This window comes from Melospiza georgiana, chromosome 4 (assembly GCF_028018845.1).
Source record: "Melospiza georgiana isolate bMelGeo1 chromosome 4, bMelGeo1.pri, whole genome shotgun sequence".
NCBI lineage: Eukaryota > Metazoa > Chordata > Aves > Passeriformes > Passerellidae > Melospiza > Melospiza georgiana.
Window position 1 is genome coordinate 8,278,811 of NC_080433.1, and position 19,003 is coordinate 8,297,813.

The window sequence follows — 19,003 nt, forward strand, 5'->3', positions numbered from 1 at the left end:
GACTCTCTCTCTGCTAGCTCACTGTGATTGGCCATTAATTAGAAACAACCACATGAGACCAATCACAGATGCACCTGTTGCATTCCACAGCAGCAGATAATCAATATTTAAATTTAGCTACTGAGGCCTCTCAGCCTCTCAGGAGGAAAAATCCTAAGGAAAGTATTTTTCATAAAAGATGTCTGTGACACTTTTATGTGTCACTGACCTAATGGGAAAGTCTGTGCCAGAGGTAAATGCTCCCAGGCCTAGATGATCTCAGGTAAGCTACTGGAAGTCCCAGAGTTTCTTTTTGGCCGAAGAGGAATCAATTAATTAGAAGCCCCTCTTTCCTCTGGCAGTGGCCTAGGAGAAGTTCTCAGTAGACACATCTAGAGTAGTGTCCTGACATTTTGATGAGATGCGCTCTTTGTTCTTTCATTGTGCTTTCTGCTCTCCATGTGGATAAAGAAAAAAAGTAAAAAGAAAAGAAAAATAAAAGAAAAGAAATGGTAGTGTTGAAGTACTCAGATAAACAGTGATTATAAAAGGAAACAGAGTAATCATAGCTCTACTTGCAAATCTTTACAAGGAGCTTTACAATCAGTTGAGTTCAAAGTTAGTGGAAATCAGTTCCTGGAAGGAAAAGTTAAAGAAATAATCGCATTCACCTGAAAGTCATCAACAAAATAACAGCCATAAACAGAATATGTATAAATAATACCAAATTAAACCTAATTTCATCTCTTTTAGAGTAAATGGGTGTATGGAGAATGTCCTACATTGCACACCTCAGCTTCAAGAGCAAACTATTTGATAGTCTTCCACAGTAATTCATAAAAACAGAGGAAGGAAAAATGTAAGAAGGCAATTTAGTGCATAGCATAGGGAAACATGCTTTGAAATTATGTGTAATGATGCAGTGTTGAAATTGAAGGATGAATTTAATGTTGTCCCTTAAGGACCAGTTTTGAATCTGTTGCTATTCAGTATTTTCATTAACGAGCTATTATGATCTTTGCAATTTTGCAGGTGGCATTGATTGGAGAGTGCCTGAAGAACTGGAGGGCAGGAATCCAGGTGATGCTGTGGAACTGGAAGTGAGAATTGACAAAAATGCTGATACTTCATGACTGGGACACGGATACTGTTCTTAGGCAAAACCAGTCAGGTTTCCTAATGCAGACTAGTGAAGAAATAGTTGGGTTGCAAGTTTATAGAAAAATATATTTTTATTATTCACAAACAACAATGAATCACAACGACAGGTTGTAGAACAACCCCCACAAATTTAAAAAAAAAATAGTATATGCAGGAGTAAGCCTCACGACACAATCCTTCTCTCCATTCAGAACTGAGGGAGACCTGAGCTGGAAATCTGGATTCAGTTTTTCTGGGCAGCCAGGAATACACTGAACCAACAACCAAACTGGCAGAAGCAAAATGCTGCTCCAGCTCAAATTTATGATACCACAGATATATTTGACAAGGTAAAAACAATGAAATAAAAGAGGAGAAAAATTACCTGTGCAAAGAGTAATGCAGCAAAGGAAGAAGAACTGAAAATTGTTGCTGTTGAGATTTGTTACAATAGTCACACAACAACCCAGTGAAAGTTTCAATTGAAAAGTTAAAATTAGATGGGAGTTTAGATTTGAGAAGGATAAAATTGTCATTATAAGAGAGAAAGACACAATTTCTATTAGAACAATTTTTTTTAATCCTTAGAAACTCAATGCTATATGATCTTGAATGTTGATTGTTCTGTTTTCTGACAAATCTAGGAGGAAACATGTTTCAAAGACACAAAGCTAAATTTGTTTGCAAGATGGTGTCTAAACTGCAGGAAACCAGTTTGGGAGATCCATAGACAATGGATAATGTGTATGTTTGTATTTATCTCTGAAGAAAAATTCTATGGAAACTTCTTAATTTTCTGTCACAAAATGGGCAGGGCTCATTTTTGTATTGCATAGATGTGAGTTGCCTTCATGACTGGCCCTGCCTGTAAAGGAGCGAGCATGACATGCTATGGCATATGCTGTGCCAACTTTAACCTTGCTGCTTCAAAAGGCTGGCTAAAAATAACCCCTCAAAAATATTGCTTGAAGTAATAATTGCTAGCAACAAGGAAAAATTTACAGTTAACATAGTGAAAGAGAACCAGAAAAATTTTAAAAGCTTAGTAAAGGAATGATAGCAGCTTACTACACTCTTATAATAAGACTCCCTTCTAGTCAGAAAGATTAACAATTATGTAATTACTGTTAACTGCATTAGATAAAAGCACCAGAAGATCATGAATAGAGAAACCAGTGCTGTGTTAATGAAGTTGGAAAGAAACTTTGCTCTTTACACTGTCTATTCCCCTGTAATTTTAAGAATTCCATATGTATAATCTTCTTTTATCAACCAAAGAAATAGATTTATGCCTGTTTAAATTTATCTCTCCATCAACTGCTAATTGACTTTTGAAAACTTAAATAATCTCACAGTTTGCTTGTGTTCCCCTGCAGATCTGCATTCAGACCCTCATTTTGTAGTCCCCTCATTATTGTTCCCTGCATCCATATCTTCCTACATGTCAGCCTCCTAAGGAGAAAGTTATGGGAATTTTTTCCAACAGTGGGTTTCATACTAAGAGATGTAGATTTGTTCTTTTAAAGGCTAAAGAGAATTTCATGGTTATTAACACGCTGGTTTTTTCAATGCAACTTCTCTATGTGCTTATTCTAGGCAGGGCTGCAGGCATCAGCTTTTATTAAGCTTATTCAGAACTTTCCATTGTAGCACCCAGTTTGCTTATAGACTTGAGAAAGCTTTGGTTATTTCAACCCAAATTTGTCATGTGAGTTTGAAACTGTGATTTTATATCTTTCTAGACTTGAAACACTCCATTAAATTTTGCACAGATATAGGAAATATGGGCAAAAGAATAACAGACAGAGAAAACAGTTTCACATCTCTGACCTTCATCTGTGTAGATCAAGAAGGAAAAAAAACCCAAAAAAGCCTGGCCTGAATTTTTTTGTAGAGCAAAGGAATCTTTTTTAACCCCTGAAAGAGCAGGGAAATGACTCACCACTCTTATTTGAGGTAGGGAGCAATGGCACAGAGGGTCCTTAGTGTTTTTAATCTGGGTGTCCTTTGAGAAGGAGGAGAACAGACTTGGGTTAATTTCACTCAAGAGTTCTCAGAATTCCCAGGACACCTCCAGGGGTCCCTCTCACTATAACACTGAAGACGCACGTGTTTCTCTAACATAGATCTTCAGGACCACAGGGAAAGAATTTATATTCTGTTTACCATAATTAATTTTTATGACAATCAATAGATAGGAGGAAAAAATATCAGGGAACAAAAATGCTATTGAGGGGGAAGAAGACACAAGTTGTATGTCACATATTGTAAATCCTAATACAGTGTTATTCTTAAGTTTATAGATATTTATGTCTTTAGCCACAGATCAACACTGATTTATAGGAAAGTTGAAAACTCTTGGCAACTTAAAACTCAATGAATTGAAAAAGAAGAATAGGCTAGATGCTGTCAGAATGATCCCAATGATAAAACAGAGCATGGCAGGAGTATATTAACTCAGGTTAGTGCATGGTAACAATGACGAATAAGATCATAGAGTCAAACCATGAACGCAATACTGCTAAGACTACCATTAAATTACATCCCCAAGTGCCACAACTGCATGTCTTTTAATTCCCTCCAGGGATGGTGACTCCACCACTGCTCTGGGCAGCCTGTCCCAGTGTTTGACAACCCTTGCAGTGAAGAAATGTTTCCTAGCATCCAGCTAAACCTCGTGGCCCAACTTGAGGTAAGTTGAGTGCATTTCTGTCTTATGTTCAGTCACTATCAATGAACACCCTCAGGGTCTTTTTCTACCAGGAAGTTTGCCAGCCAGTGTGGCTCTACATGGGGTTGATTGTGTTCATTTACCTTATTGCACCTCATAAAGATGGCCTCTGTCCTTTAAACCAGCCTTTCCAGATCCATCTTCCCACCCTCCAGCAGATCAAAACTCCTATCTAACTTTTCATGTACAAACTCACCAAGGGAACACTCAATCCCCTTATCCAGATCATTGATAAAGATATAAAATGGGCCTGGCCCCAACCCTGTTTTTTTGCCCAGCAAACAGTGCACCAATCCTATGGAAGGCAGTTTCTCCAGGAGATCGCCATGGGAAATGGAGTGTGAGGCTTTACTAAGGCCTAGATAAACAATGTCCACTGTCTTCCCTCATTCTCTAAGTGGGTCATCCTGTCATAGAAGGAGATCAGGTTAGTCAAGCAGTACCTGCTTTTCATAAATCCATGCTGGTTGTCCCATATGATGATCTGCTCCACACCTTCTGCCTTACCAAGGTCACACTGCATTGAGTCACATGGCATAAAGGCCCAATGGAACTTCCATATGATGTTAGAAAATCTAATCGAATCTGATGTGCTCAGCATGGATAGCATCAGTGATATGAGAGGTTTTGTACATGATACAGTCTCTCTGATGAAAAGATGAAAGTTTTATTATGAACAGAAATACCTGAGCTTTTTCAAATCCTTCTGTAAGTCTTAGCTCCATTTTATCTTGTGACAATGACTTGCACAGATTAATTACTTGACTAATAAACCACTTTCTTCTTTTCAATATAAAACTTGCCTTAAAACTGTATGACACATCCACATTCCTCTCTTTACTATCCATCACCTCTTTTATTTGTCATCTATTGAAATGCGAATAGCCGAAATGACACTGCTTTGTACAGATAGTTTTTAAAATTATTTTCATAATCATAACTGTATTTTCAAACATTTTTCTTTATTTGTTTTATTCTTCCATTTCTGCCATATCTTGGGGGCAATGAACCTTAGAAAATCTATAAAGTTGTCCTTCAAACCACAGTCACTCTTTACTATGGCTTATACTGTTGAGCAGCTAAAATGTTGCTGATAGTTTTATGTTTTCTGTCTCAAGAGTACTTTGCTTGCAGTTTTCATATCAATGTAATGATAGCTTCATTTTCAGATTTGATTTTTTAAGGTTTTTGGTGAATATACTGCTTTATTGTCTAATTCTCTCCCAAGAGGCTGAATAAGTAGGGCCAGTACCACATCTCCCAAATAATAGCCAAAGTTACTAAGTTCTCATTTCTTTAAACAATTAGAAATAGCAGCGGACATTTGTGTTTATTAGAGTAGTTTTGATCAAAAACCTGCCCTCTATAATGTCAGCTGGTATTCACTGCTTTACTGCTGGTGATTATCAGTGCCAGCTGGATAGACTGGGTAGTGTAGAAGAACTTCAGAAAAATTCCCTTGCATTTTCCCCAAAGAGAAACAAGGGATTAGGAGCTGAAACCTCCATTAATAATAACCAGTTCCATGTACAACAGTCCAGTTGGATCTTTCATGTATCACAGACCAAAACATTTTGTTTGCTAGTTTGTTGGATACATTAGGTAATTCAGGTTTATTTGAATAAACTATATATTTTAGCTCCAACAATGGTATTATATTTGACTGGAACAACATAAAAACATATTTGGTCTTTTGTCTCATCTGAGCAAAGAATTAAAGTGCTGATTAGTGGAGAGAACTTGAAGTTCTGACAGAAAAAAATACAAAGATTTTTAATATATAAAAAAGTCTTCTAAATCCAGTGTATTAAGCAGCACCACTCAGAACTTTATTAGATATTAAAGAAGCAAGAAAGTTTGCTGAACAAAGAAATTCCATTAAGTTTTCTAATTCTCCTTCATAGTTTATTGACATGAAGGTAAAGTCATTACATTAATACTCCCTTTTGCAATTAGCCTTATTGTCCATGACAAGTCTCATAAAGACATAGCACTTCATTAGTTTCAAGATGCATTGCTGTACAGAGTGTAAGGGAATCAGACCTGCCCCAAACTGCTGTAGACTCCACATCAGCGAGATAGTCCTACAATTTCATTATTGTACATTATTGCCTTAACTAGGGAACTGGTTGAAGTTTCTAACCTTCAGTGTTTTCTGTATAAATTCAATAGTGTCACCACTTTGCTTGCTGTCTCCTTAGTGACTAATTGATATTGAGCAAATTTTTAAGTACTTTTCCCTCTCAATACATGTGAAAGGTACCACATGACTGACAAACTCTCAAGTTCTGTCTGCATTAGTTAAGTTCATTCAGGAATGATGGCAATGCAGGAAAATAAGGGTAGCTGGTAAGTCAGATGTATAATAATAGCAGGACACAAATTTATTATTTTTTGCTGAGAAGTTATACAAGTGAGCAATAACAGCAGTGTCTTATAGATGGAATAACACAAGCTCAAGACGAGAAAGTGGGATTTACCTTACTTATTTTGGTATTAAAGAGCTAAATATCTAAGTACGGGTGAGTTATACTTTAGAGTCAGTGGCAAATGAGCAACTCACTTGAATCATCTTAGATGCTTATTTTGAAGCAATATGAATTGCATTTGGTGCTCGGATTATTAAAAGTTTTTATGGTCTAAGCCCAGCCGACAACTCAGCACCACAAAACCATTCCCTCCCTCCCCCACCAGCAGCACTGGAGAGAGAATCAGAAGGGGAAAGGAGAGAAGATTCATGGGTTGAGATAAAGACAACTTAATATGGGAAGGGAAAGCTGCCCACAAAACCAGAGCAAAATAAGGAATTCATTCATCACTTTCTATGGGCAGGCAGGTGTCCAGCCATCTCCAGGGGATTTGGGAAGACAAACACCATAACTCCAAACTTCCCTCATTTTTTCCTTCTTCCCTCTGCTTTGTATACTAACAGTGATATGTGATCTGTAAAATGCCTTTGGTCAGTTTGGGTCACAAATCCCAGTTGTGTCTCCTCCCAGCCTCCCATGCACCCTCAGCCCCCTGAGCAGCATACCAGAGAAAAAGCAGAAAAGGACTTGGTTCTGTGTAAGCTTTGGTCAGCAATAACAAAAACATCTCTATATTATCAATACTGTTTTCAACACTCATCGAAAACTTAGCCCCATGCTGAGCATTGTGAGGAAGATTAGCTCTACCCCAGTCAAAATGAATAGAAGGGTGCGGGTAAGTTGCTTAAATTTGTGCATTCAATAGCAGCTGCATAAATGTATTGAAAACTTGCAAAGAGCTGGCAGGTAAAGCAGAGGAATTTTGGGAGGTATGGCTTTATAGTGGACATCAAAATTTCAGTGTCCTTATCTATGAGCTACATCTAGCCTTTAGGTTAGAAGAAGCACTCCCAGAGTGATAAAAATTTCTGTTTTACCCCAAAGTTAGCTCTGTAGTCCAAAGTCCAAGGAAGAAGAGGTTTATCTCCAAAGAGATATATTTATCTACTTTCTGAAAAGAAGTAGCCAGGAAAGATCAGACAACCCATAGCTGAGTGGGTGTTTCTCTCTCTCCATTGCTTAAAGCTAGAACTTGGGTCACTTAGTGCTTGCAAGTACTTAGCTGCAAGAAAAAAAAATAAAAAACATATATGTATATAGGCTAAGAGTGAAACAGCAGGAACCTGGTAGAAGCTGTCCCACTGGTCCTATTTAACCTGCACTCACTACAGCCTTTGCATAAAACTGCCTGTGCTTGGACAGCCCAGGAGCAGGCTTGCAGCTAATATAAACCCCCCAAATTTGTTCTATAACATTCCCTAGTCTTCCTTTTGCTAACACATGTTGTTATAGCTAGAAATGGACCTGTATTTTTCAAATTATGAATATACCATGTGCTCTTGAGCATCAAGATGAATGAAACTGTGATCACATCAGTGAAGCCCAGCAAATTATAGTCAGGAAATATTCACAATTCACATAAATGGAAATGGTCAGACATTATTTTTTTTTCCTTTTAGGTTTACAGTTAATGAGACATTTCCATTAGAAACCCAGACAGGGTAGAATAGTTCCAGCCTTTGTGCAGGTTTTTTGGAAGGGAGACCTACTCTGTAGGGTTGCTTAGCTTTTCACCTTCACTATCATACAGAGTATCTAAGGCAAGTAGGTTCCTAATTTAGATGCCTTAAAACTAGGTGGGATGAATCTGGGAGTATTTGTTAGGCTACTCCACAATGCTTTAGCACCAAAATCAAGGAAAGGAGAGCCACCAGAAGGAAAGGCAGCACTATCAGGTTCCTGCTATTTACTAAAAAGAGTTAGTGCATTTCATTGAAATGCTGCAGGTATTTCTCTAGATTATTCAAGAAAGAAAATTAACAGTTCCAACCACCAGCTACAGAATCTTGTGTCTTTATCTGAAGCTGTAGCATTTTGCATTTCCTCTTTAATATAGACAGCCATAAACTGAATATTATTAAGATTTCTTCGCAGTGGGAATGGAAAGTAGAACTCACTACAGTGTCCTGTGTTTCTTTAATTTCACAGCTGAATTACCAGAGACTTGCTTAAAGAGGAAAGTCTACAAGAAAATTCAGAGCTGCTGGAAACACGTATATGTACATATAAATATGTTCAACCCCTTGGGTGTTATTAGAGTGGAAATAACATCTAGTATATGCTAAAGCTATGTGCAATGAAGAAAGGGGGTCATGCATTTTTTAATAGGAAATGACAGAGGACATTTCATCACTGCAGAACCATGTAGTTTTTACTTAAGCTAATTTTAAAATAGTGGCTTAACTGGTGGTAGTGGAGAGCTCAAAAGATGCTGAGAAAAGTAAGCATTTACCTTGTTTTCTTAAAGTGTGGTAGGAGGTCTTTCAGCTCAGAGTGACCTCCTCATGACTGACATTTAAGCCAGGTATCATAAGTTGATCATAAGTTTGATCAACTTATGACAGAAAAAACCAGGAAGGATATATTGAGAATTCGCACACCAAGCAAAACTTAAATGCTCAAAGGCTTAGAACATTTGATCCTTTGACCACTAGTATGAAGCTGTGCTTACTTGAAATTTTTTTGACAGATAGTGTCCTAACAGATGGGACTGCAAGTCTTAGGCATGTGAAAACCAGTAGTAGACATGGCTGCCAGACAGCTCCTCCAAAACCTTTGAAGACAGAATAAAGACAGCACTTAGCTTGCTTGAACTTCTAGATATTAGAGACAGAATTGATTGTAATGAATGAAATTTGCTTAAAGCATTAAAGAATAAGTTGATTCCTATCTGTGATGTTTTCAAATTCACCCCTTATTGGAGATGATTATCTTCTGTCAGCTTCAAAGAATGTATTTGCCATGGTTCTTGGGCAGAAGCTATTTTTCTGAGATAATTTGTCCAAAAAGACAGTACAGACTGCTGATGAGAATCACCATTAAATAAGCACAAGTGGGCTTATTTCAGGGTAGTGCCATGATAACATCCATACCTACAGTACAGTGACAAGGCAGGTGCCAGGGGATCTGTCAAGGACACAGCACTGGTTATGGCAGCAAGGGAATGTACAAGGCCCTAACAACCTCCCAAAGATGCTTGTCAGGCTCTCCTGTATGCTCAGCACTCCAGGGTGTTGGGAGTGCTCTGTTTCGGCAAGTTTTGTAATCACACAGCTGTGGTAGTGTGCGACACTATGCTGGGAAAAATCAGCAATTGTCTCTCAGGCTTGGTTTCTTGCATTCTGCATTCTTCACTGCAACACTTGTGATTGCACTGCAATGAGTTGTGACCCAAAAGCTCTGGTGAGAGCCAGGCTTCACCACAGTCCTGCAGGGAAAAAAAAAACCATGAAAGTGTTTTGTCAGCTCATGAATCATTTTTGCTGCTGTTGAGCTGGCAAGCACAGTCTGAAAGTTATCTGACTGCATCACTACTTTGGCTTTGAGTCCAAGCCAGTACATCAGTCTCACATGTGGTGCTCACTGCACCTTGAAGGGATTCTCCTAGTCTGGCCATGTTGTTTTTCTTTCTTTCTCTGGTAATACTCTGTAACCTACATTTCTCTCCCTATTTAATACATTTGTGCCTGATTTGTGCCTGGTTCTGCCCCTCCTGCTTGCTCTCCAAATATCATTACTCCTTAACTAAATCTAGATGGCTAGAATTAAAGAGTCTTCCTCTGCTGATAATTATTTTATTTTAGTTGGGGAGTAGCTTTCTATCTTTATCTGGGTCAGTATTAAGCTTAGCTTCCAGTGTTAATTTTCATGCTAAATATTCTTAATTTGTTCCTCCTTTATAAGAAGCTCCTTGATCCAGTAAATCTTCTTGTCCCTCCTACAGTGTCTCTAGTTATGAATTGCCATGATTCAGTGAATCTGCAGAGAAACTATTTTAATTATCCTCCCTTTCTCTCTCTGTCTTCTGCCAGGATGTCTAAGCCTCCTGTGGAGGGAACATTCCTATCCTCCTTCAGCTCCCCTGAGGCAGTTGGAAATTTTTCATGTCAAGTTATCTTTTTGTCTACCAAATCATTACTGGATAAGCACTTCTTAGTGCTGCGATGTTGATTTCTGTAGGGAGATTCCAGCTGCAGGGAAAGGAAGACATGAGCTCAGGAGACACTGCCAGAGAAAATGGATATACAGTTTATGTGAGACTTGGCAAAGCCACAGAAAGGCCTGATCTGCTGCATCGCTCTCTGGACTTCAAGTGTCACAGATTTCTGCTCCATTCAGTTCAAGAAGGAAAATCATGTTTGGATGATTTTTAGTTGGTATGTGTTTTATTTTTTGGATCCTGAACCCCATCATGCTTTTGGGTAGTGGTGAAAATGGGCGATGGGATAGACAATCTCCAGTTCTCAGATGTATTGAATCCAGCCCAAATAGCAGAGCTGTCTTTGCTCCAATTCCAATAGTTCTGGAAACTGGTTTCTGGGCATCCTAAGATGACAGAAAAAAGCATCACAAACTTTGCAAAATATTAGGGCTTTGCTTCATGCTCTGACTAACAAGGCAATCACTTAGATGGCAGCTTAAGCATTGGTGCAGTTAGCTGAGAAAAATTACAAAAGCCTGGATAAAGTGCTTCCCTCTCAGGCTCAGCACTGTCAGTCATCCATTCAGGCTTCAGAAGTTCCCCGGTGCTCTTTGTTTAGCAAGAGGCTTACTGGAACCACCACACACTGTGTCAAACTACCAGGTAATCCTTTATCAGTTCATCCTTTTGAAACTGTCATTGAAGTGTATGGACCTAAAGAGTGATAAGCATTAATAATACCGTGTTCTTTTTATCCATGTGTCGCAGTTTAGTCTTAGTTGGCTTTATCTTAAGCTCAGGATTTGCAGTCTAGGCTAGTCTGCTGCAACTCTCCACCTCCTTGTCCTTTTAAAAATGGTGCTTAACCCATGACATATGGATACATAAGACCAAAAAAAAAAAATCAAACAAATTTTTATCCAAGTCAGAAGTTTATGCCTGTTGTTTGTAACTTGGACTTCTTTTGGCAAGTGCTTCAGCATCCTGTCCACGATCCACTGGCTTAAGTCCCATAAGCAGCACAACTTGTCAGAGTGATACTCTGTTGATGTTGATGTTGATGTTTTGCTTGCTGAATTTTTAATTTTATTTGGGGTTTTTTTCTTGGTTTAGAAACAAACATTAAACAAGTATGTCTGTTATTTAGCATTAATCAAACAAGTAGTCAAGTGGAGATTTGAAACTGGATCTGAAGGATCCAGTTCATAAGGATTCATGATAATTCCAGATCATAAGGATCTGAACTGTTTCACGTGCATTTCTCATCCTGGCATCATCAGCCCATAAGAGCATTCATACAGCCATACCCAGTCATGCAAGCACAACAGGACCCAGAAGGATCAGCTGAACATCTGGGTACAAATCCCATTGCTCACCGTCCAGCACAGTTTCACTTCCCAGTGGTTTTATCTTCTCTTTTTCCAGGATTTGAACCAGTATTCAAAAATGCATTTGTGGAAATCTTCTTGTAAAGAGAACTAAACTTGCAGACCAGTGTTTTTTTTTATATGGTGTGAAGAATCTGGGTGTGTTTCAGCAATACATTGCCTGCCATACATCAGGGATGGCTTTGGGGCAGATGTCATGGAATGACACAGAAAGGAAGATGTAATTCCTGCTCTTGGAGCTACTAATAGATAATATATGTGCTAATCAGAAATATGAGTGTAGACTTAGCCAGTGCACTGCTAAAGTAAAATCACTCTGCCAGAGATTTTACAGTTCTCAGCAAGGTAATTTGGTTAAATCAGGAAAAGGACACAAGGATATAAGTGCAACATTAGGCAGCTAAATTCCAAATCTGCAGAATTTCTAATCTGTGTTCTATAAATAGGAAAAAAACAAAACACATAGAGCCTACGAGTGCCCTGAGATTCTGTGGATATATTGACAGTCTGGAGCAGCTAAACATCCATCTCACAACAAATCCTGCCAGGTGTTGGGCTGGCTCTAACTATCCTGCCACTTACCTCATGAAAAGCCTTTCTCCAAATATACACAATATTAGCTGCAGAGATAAACACAGGGACTGGGGAAAAAAAATGTTGTTAGTGACCATGGCTTTTTAGGTCAGAATAGAATGGAACAAAATAATTCCAACTGGAAGTGACTTAGAACAATCATCTAGTCCAATTGCTTGATCACTTCAGGGTCGTCCAAAAGTTAAAGCATATTTTTAAGTGGACCGTTCAAATGCTCCTTAAACAGTAACAGGCATGGGACATAAAACACCTCTCTAGGAAACCTGTTCAGTGTTTGACCAGCCTCTCTGTAAGGAAATGTTTCCTAATGTCACGTTTAAACCTCCCCAGACACAGCTTTGAACCATTTTCATATGACCTATCCCTGGATACCACAAAGAAGAGATCAGCATCTCCCCCCTACTTCCCCTCCTCAGGAAGATTAGACAGCAATGAGGTTGCCCCTCTATCTCCTATTCTCTCTCTCTCTAGTGATTTTAGTGCTTCAGTGCTGAAACACTTATCTAACACTGCCCTTGAACACCCATCTCAACTCTGTGGTGACCCTGACTGGATGCCTGGTACCCACCAAAGCCACTCTGTAACTCCCCATCACAACTGGACAGAGGAGAGAAAAAAAAAGGGTTCATGTATTAAGATAAGGACAGAGAGAGATCATTCACCAGCTACCATCAAAGGGCAAAACAGATTTGACTTGGAGATATTAATTGAAGTTATTGCCAGCCAAAATCAGAGCAAGATAATGAGAAGCAAAACAAATTCTTAAAAACACCCTTACCCTACACATCCCTCATTTCTGGGCTCTACCTCCTCCCTCCAGGGGCACATGGAGATGGGGAGTTCAGGCTATGGTCAGTTCATCACACATTTCTGCTGCTGCTCAAGGACAGGAGTCCTTGCCCTGCTCCAAGGTGGGGTCCCTCCCATGGGAGACAGTTCTACATGAACTGCTCCGGTGTGAGTCCTTCCCATGTGCTCCAGTTATTCCTGAACTGTTCCAGCCTGGAACAGTTCTTTCCACAGGGTCCTTTCCACAGGGTGCAGTCCATCAGGATTTTGCCATGGTCTTCCCCACAGGCTGCAGGGGAATCTCAGCTCCAGCACCTGGGCCACCTCCTCCCCCTCCTTCTCCACTGACCTTGGTGTCTGCAGAGTTGTTCCTCTCACATATTCTCAGTCCTCTCTTGTCTGGCTGCAATTACACCTGCACAGTAACTGTTTTCTCCTCCTCAAACAAGTTATCCCAGAGGTGTTGCTGCCATCTCTGATGCTCTTGGTCTTGGCCAGCAGAGGTTTCCTCCTGTAGCCTACTGGCACTGTCTCTGTTGGACATGGGAGAAGCTCCCAGCAGCTTCTCCTGCTGTAGCCTCTCCTCAGCTATCCAAACCTGGCCATGCAAACTGAATACAGACACAGAGCCACATCTTTAAAAAAGCTGACATGACTCTGAAATCAGACTGGATGGAAGACTGTTCTCATTCCTTTGTGTAAGAGCAATGTTATCATTGGAGTGCTCATTTAAAGAGGGGTGGAAATGTAAGCATAGTCTAAAGCCCATGGGTTACAACACTTGCAGGAATGGACCTGGTGTCCACTAAAGACACCACATGGATTACAGTAAAGAAGCAAACAGCGGTTTAAGGAAGACAAAGGAAAAAATGATTTTGAAGTTTTGTTTTGTTTTTTAAGATTATTGGCATGACTGAGGGCATTGGGAACTCTGCAGTGATTTCACTGCTTGATTTTTCCTTTTAAGGAAAGATTTTCCAGGAGGTAGAATTTAGGAACAGAATGATCTCCCCATGGGTCAGCTGAGAATGAAATATCTGACAGCACAGCCACATAGCCTCCCCTAGCACATGCTGACATACTTATAGAAGTTGGCATGCCTAAAGGCTCCTTATTATTTATTCTGCCTCTCCTACAGTCCCCTGAAGCACAAAAACTCAGAAATCTGTGAGGTCTTGCTATGCTCCAGCTCTTTTGCTCCCCCATTTATATTCCCTAGGGTAACCACAGGAGCAAAGAATAATGTCTAGAACTTACAGTAGCATAGGAATTCATTTATATACATCTTATTGTTGCAGACCCTTGTCCATCCCCTTTAAGGATACTGGATCCTAGGCAACAGCATATATTTCTGTACAATAATGCTGAACAAGTTCATTAGGTTCAATGTACTAGTTATGTAGATTTTCTCTCCTTGACTTCAAAAAATAAAAATAAAATTTAAAAAGGCATTCTCTTTCCAGGTAGTAAAAATTTGTTAAGTTATTGTCTATGTGGCAAACTTTAATATATTTAGTAAAGGTTCCTAATAAAATATTTGCTTTAGCCATGACCCAGTTTTGGAAAAAGTGCAGTTTTAGCTACAAAGGTGCAGTCCTGAAAGAACACAAATATGCATGGCAATATTTCAAACAGAGGTTAGTTATTAATGAAATTGAAGGGCTTGTCTTTAGCCTAGTTATGATAACATTGAGTATTTTTCCATTTATAAAACGTGCTTTAAAAGCAAAAGGATTTTAAAAGAAAATGAAAATTATTTGTGAAAAACCCTAATTTCAGGGTCTTGCTTTTCAAATATAATTAACTTCTTCTGTAGTATTTATGTCTGTGTGTAAAGACTTACTTATGCCATCACTACCAACAACAGTTACTCCACAGTTTGGTGAAGCACTGACTTGCTGCAAGGGGACACTTTTCCATAGTGCATTATCTTGCCCCACACTGAGGCTGGTGGTACCAAGGAACCAGAAGAAGCTGAATGGTACCAAGGAACAGACAGTTCTACAGTTCTTTCTCAGGCGTGAATTCTCTGCGCCTTCAGAGTGAATTTTTGTCTCTCACCAGCCGTACTGTTGTGACTGGTACCACTGCAACTTTCATCTAAGTCAGGTAGCTCTTCTTAAGCTGCTCTTCCATTTCCTCTGATGGATTTCCTGACCAAATACTCCTTACCTCTCTCCCTTTCTGTTCTCACTATCCTTACCCTGCCCCTATCTCTTCATGCACCCAATCTTTTCCATTGTCCTGCTGCATCAGAGCTCTTTCACATGACCCCTTGGTACCCCTTCCCAATTTCTTGTCTGTACTCCAGGGTTCCACATTTCAGCTCTTTGGACTTTTTTTTACAAGAAGGCCCCAGTGAATCAGAATAATTTCTCATTGTATACCTGCTCCTGTTTCCATGCTTACTGACATTGTTCTGGTCTTTCCACCTCATTGTTTCCCAGTCCAGCTCATCCCTGTGTTATACCCCAGTACTCCTTCTCAGTCAGCTCTAGGTTATAATTCCACCATTTTTTTTGACAGCAGTTTTTCCTCACACAGACCCTGGAACTGCTCTTCTCTGCTCAGTTTCCTGCCTTATATTATCATGCTCCAACTCTCCTCCTTCTTTGCGTTCACATGACTGATCCTGATATGTGTGGGGAACCATATTGGTGGGTGTAGAGAGACAGAACTCATGCTCTCCTAAACTGCACAGAAAAAATATCTTCCTCTATCCAGCCCTTCCTCTGAATAGACAGAATAGAGAGCAGCTGGATGTGAACCATCAACAAGGATTTGCTGACTAATATTATTCCTTAGCAAGGTGAACACGAGGACAGTAAAAAGGCTGATGTAACAGTGTCCTTCCTTGCCAAGTCTCTAATTCCTGTTCTACAGTGTAAGGACACTGGATCTTCTCAAAGGTTAGCAGAACTTTAATATGGATAAAACCAACTTTTTCCCTCCCTAGTTACATTCTTGGAAACAGCTGAATAAACTTGGTTATAATTACAAAAAGCAGCCAGAAGCAGATACCAGCATAGAAAATGTCACCTTGAACAGTCAAATTTAAAAAACATTTAAATTAGTAAGTGAAAACATGGGAAATATTCTTATAAGAGGAGGTGCCATCCCAACCTAATTATAGATTATGTTTTCGTTCTTGATGTAATATGATTTAAATTCATTATCCATCTGTAGTGAGAGAAAAGATTCATTTTAATTCACATGCCTCATCTAGCATTGCTGGGTTAAAAAATAATGATAGCAATGGATTAGAGGTCAGTCTCACCAGGAGGAGGAGTTAGTGGTTATCAATGTGGTGAAAAAAAAAACATAAAACCCTTTCAAACCTTCTGAGAATTCTCTTTTGTAGGGAAGCCTTCAAACAATGTCAATAAATCTCAACAGAGGCCCTAATTTAATAAATACTCTTTTACTTCCTGATTTTTTTGCGTATGACTAGAGTGGTGTATGATTACAATATGACTAGCTAAAGAAATGACATAAAGAGGTCCTTAAATTCCTCCAGAGTGATGGTCAGCTATATTTGTTAAATTTAAGAATGGTGTTTGCCAGCCTATGTGGTTTAAAAAACCTGGATGCTCAGTGCAATATCAAGCCTTTGCTGAGCTATATAACTAGTGTAACATTATTTCTCTCCCTCACAGGCACATTCTTTTGAACTGAAAAATTTAGTCCAGCAGTTGAAGACTGTTACACTTTCCATTACAAATTACTTTAGAGACCATAACATTTAGGCACTTTTAAAACTGGATGAATGTACTAAAAGCGACACTGCATTAGCATAAGCTCAAACTATTGTTTGGAGTTTTTTTTAGCTATTTCAGCTAAGAAGTCTTTGTTCTTTTCTTTTCTTGTCTGCTTAGCCCTTCTCTTAGCTATCCCTCAGTATCAGTTTCTTGAGCTGATTCAAAGCATTAACATGAAAACCAGACTGGACTAAAGCAGTGCACAAACACCCCTTGGAGATTTTTTAACTTTTGTAATGAATTTGAGTTTCAGAATGTGCTACATATAGCCCTGTACCACAAATGCCACTTTTATGTCTTTAAGGTAAGTATTTTTTATGCAGGTACAAAATATTGTGCAGTGAAAACACGTACGTGAGCACAAACAGACACAAATATGCAGAGTTTAATTGCTCCTTTATGGCCTTTCAGTACTTAAAGAAAGCTTATTCAAAAGCTGAAGAGGGACATTTCATATGGCCAGATAGTGACAGGACAAGGGAGAATGTTTTTAAAACCTAAAAGAAGGAAGTTTTAGATTTAAAATTAGGAAGAAGTTATTTAGTATGAGGGTGGTGAGGCCCTGGCACAGGTTGCCCAGAGAAGCTGTGGATGCCCCAGCTCGAATTATTCAAGGCCAGGTTGGATGGGGCTTGGAGCAACCTGGTCTAGTGGAAGGCATCCCTGCCCATGGCAAAGGGGGTTGAACGAGATGACCTTTAGGATCCCTTCCAACCCTAGATATTCTGTGAATCTATGATTTTACAGAATATTTTGCTAGAGTTTATAATGAAAATCTCTAGGATAGACAAGATATAGGAATTGACATAAATTCTGTTATAGATACACTTACATCAGCAGTTCAGTGATGATTTGCCCTAATTATACATCTGACTCAGTACTCCACAGAAAACTGGAATACTCATCTGGAGAAACAATACAATACATACCCTTTTTTCCCCCCAACCACAGTATCCAAAGCAAAACAAAAACAACACAGCAAATCCCCCTCCCACAAAAAAACCTACAAACAACCCAATATAAAAAAATTAACCACAAAAAGCTCTAAAAAGCAAGTAACCAACCACCCAGTGACTGGAGGTTAATATCAAGACAGCATCTTAAAGTAGGAATTTACTTATTTTTTGCAATATAATGTCTTTGGATCTGAGCCTTCATTACCCAGTGCAAATAAAAACTCAGAACTAGTAGCTGTCCAATAAAGATCTAGACAAATCTATACAATTAGTCCAACACAGGATTCCGTCAGAAACAATTGTCAGGCCTCAAATGATACTGGGCAAGTAAGGACTTGGGAAAATAAGAGGGAATGTGGCCAAGCCCTTGTCTGTTTAATCGAGCACAAGATGAAGTGAAAGACACAATATGAGCCAGTTGCTGCTCAATTACTGTTGAAATTTTGTTAAATGAGTTGAATGCTATCTTATTTACATAAGAAAATCTCCACTCATGCTTCACTGAGCCTCGGCCAGACCTTAATTGAGACTTTATGGTTGAGTTCTCAGCAGAGGTGAAGAACTGGAACGTTAATTCCAGGTGCAGTGATTGGCCTGAATTCAGTCACATTCATGACCTTGATGAGCAGCATCCATTCATGCAAAATTCCTGTAACAAGCCAACACTTGAGCTGAAATTAGACAAGCAGTTGCCTATAGATTGAAGCCAGGCTTGAATGCATTTGGATTTCCCTGTATTTATATGTACAGCAAAATTCTATTTTCCGTGGCTTTTCTCTGGCTCATCTGTAGATGCTTGTACTGAGAACTTTTTCAAATTAAGTCAAAACTGTTTTTGGAAAATTGTCAAACTCACCACACCTAACAAAGACAGGAGGGGTGGTTTGTTGCTGTTTAAAGTGCCACACAGGTTGCCCTTACCTGTTCTGCATTTCATATATAAGGTGGTTTTTTTCCAAGGAGTGATAGAAGGACTATTTATCTCACAGTGAATTTTGATATGCTCAGGAAGTTCTGTAACCCTGTTGATAGCTGAAGCATGGGTTGTTTGGGTTCAGTTCTCTGCTGTGACAGTCTTTCCTGAGTGGTCTTTGGTAAATTATTCAAGACCAGCACCCCACTTCCCTCCCCAAAGTCAGTAACTTTGAGGATGTGCAT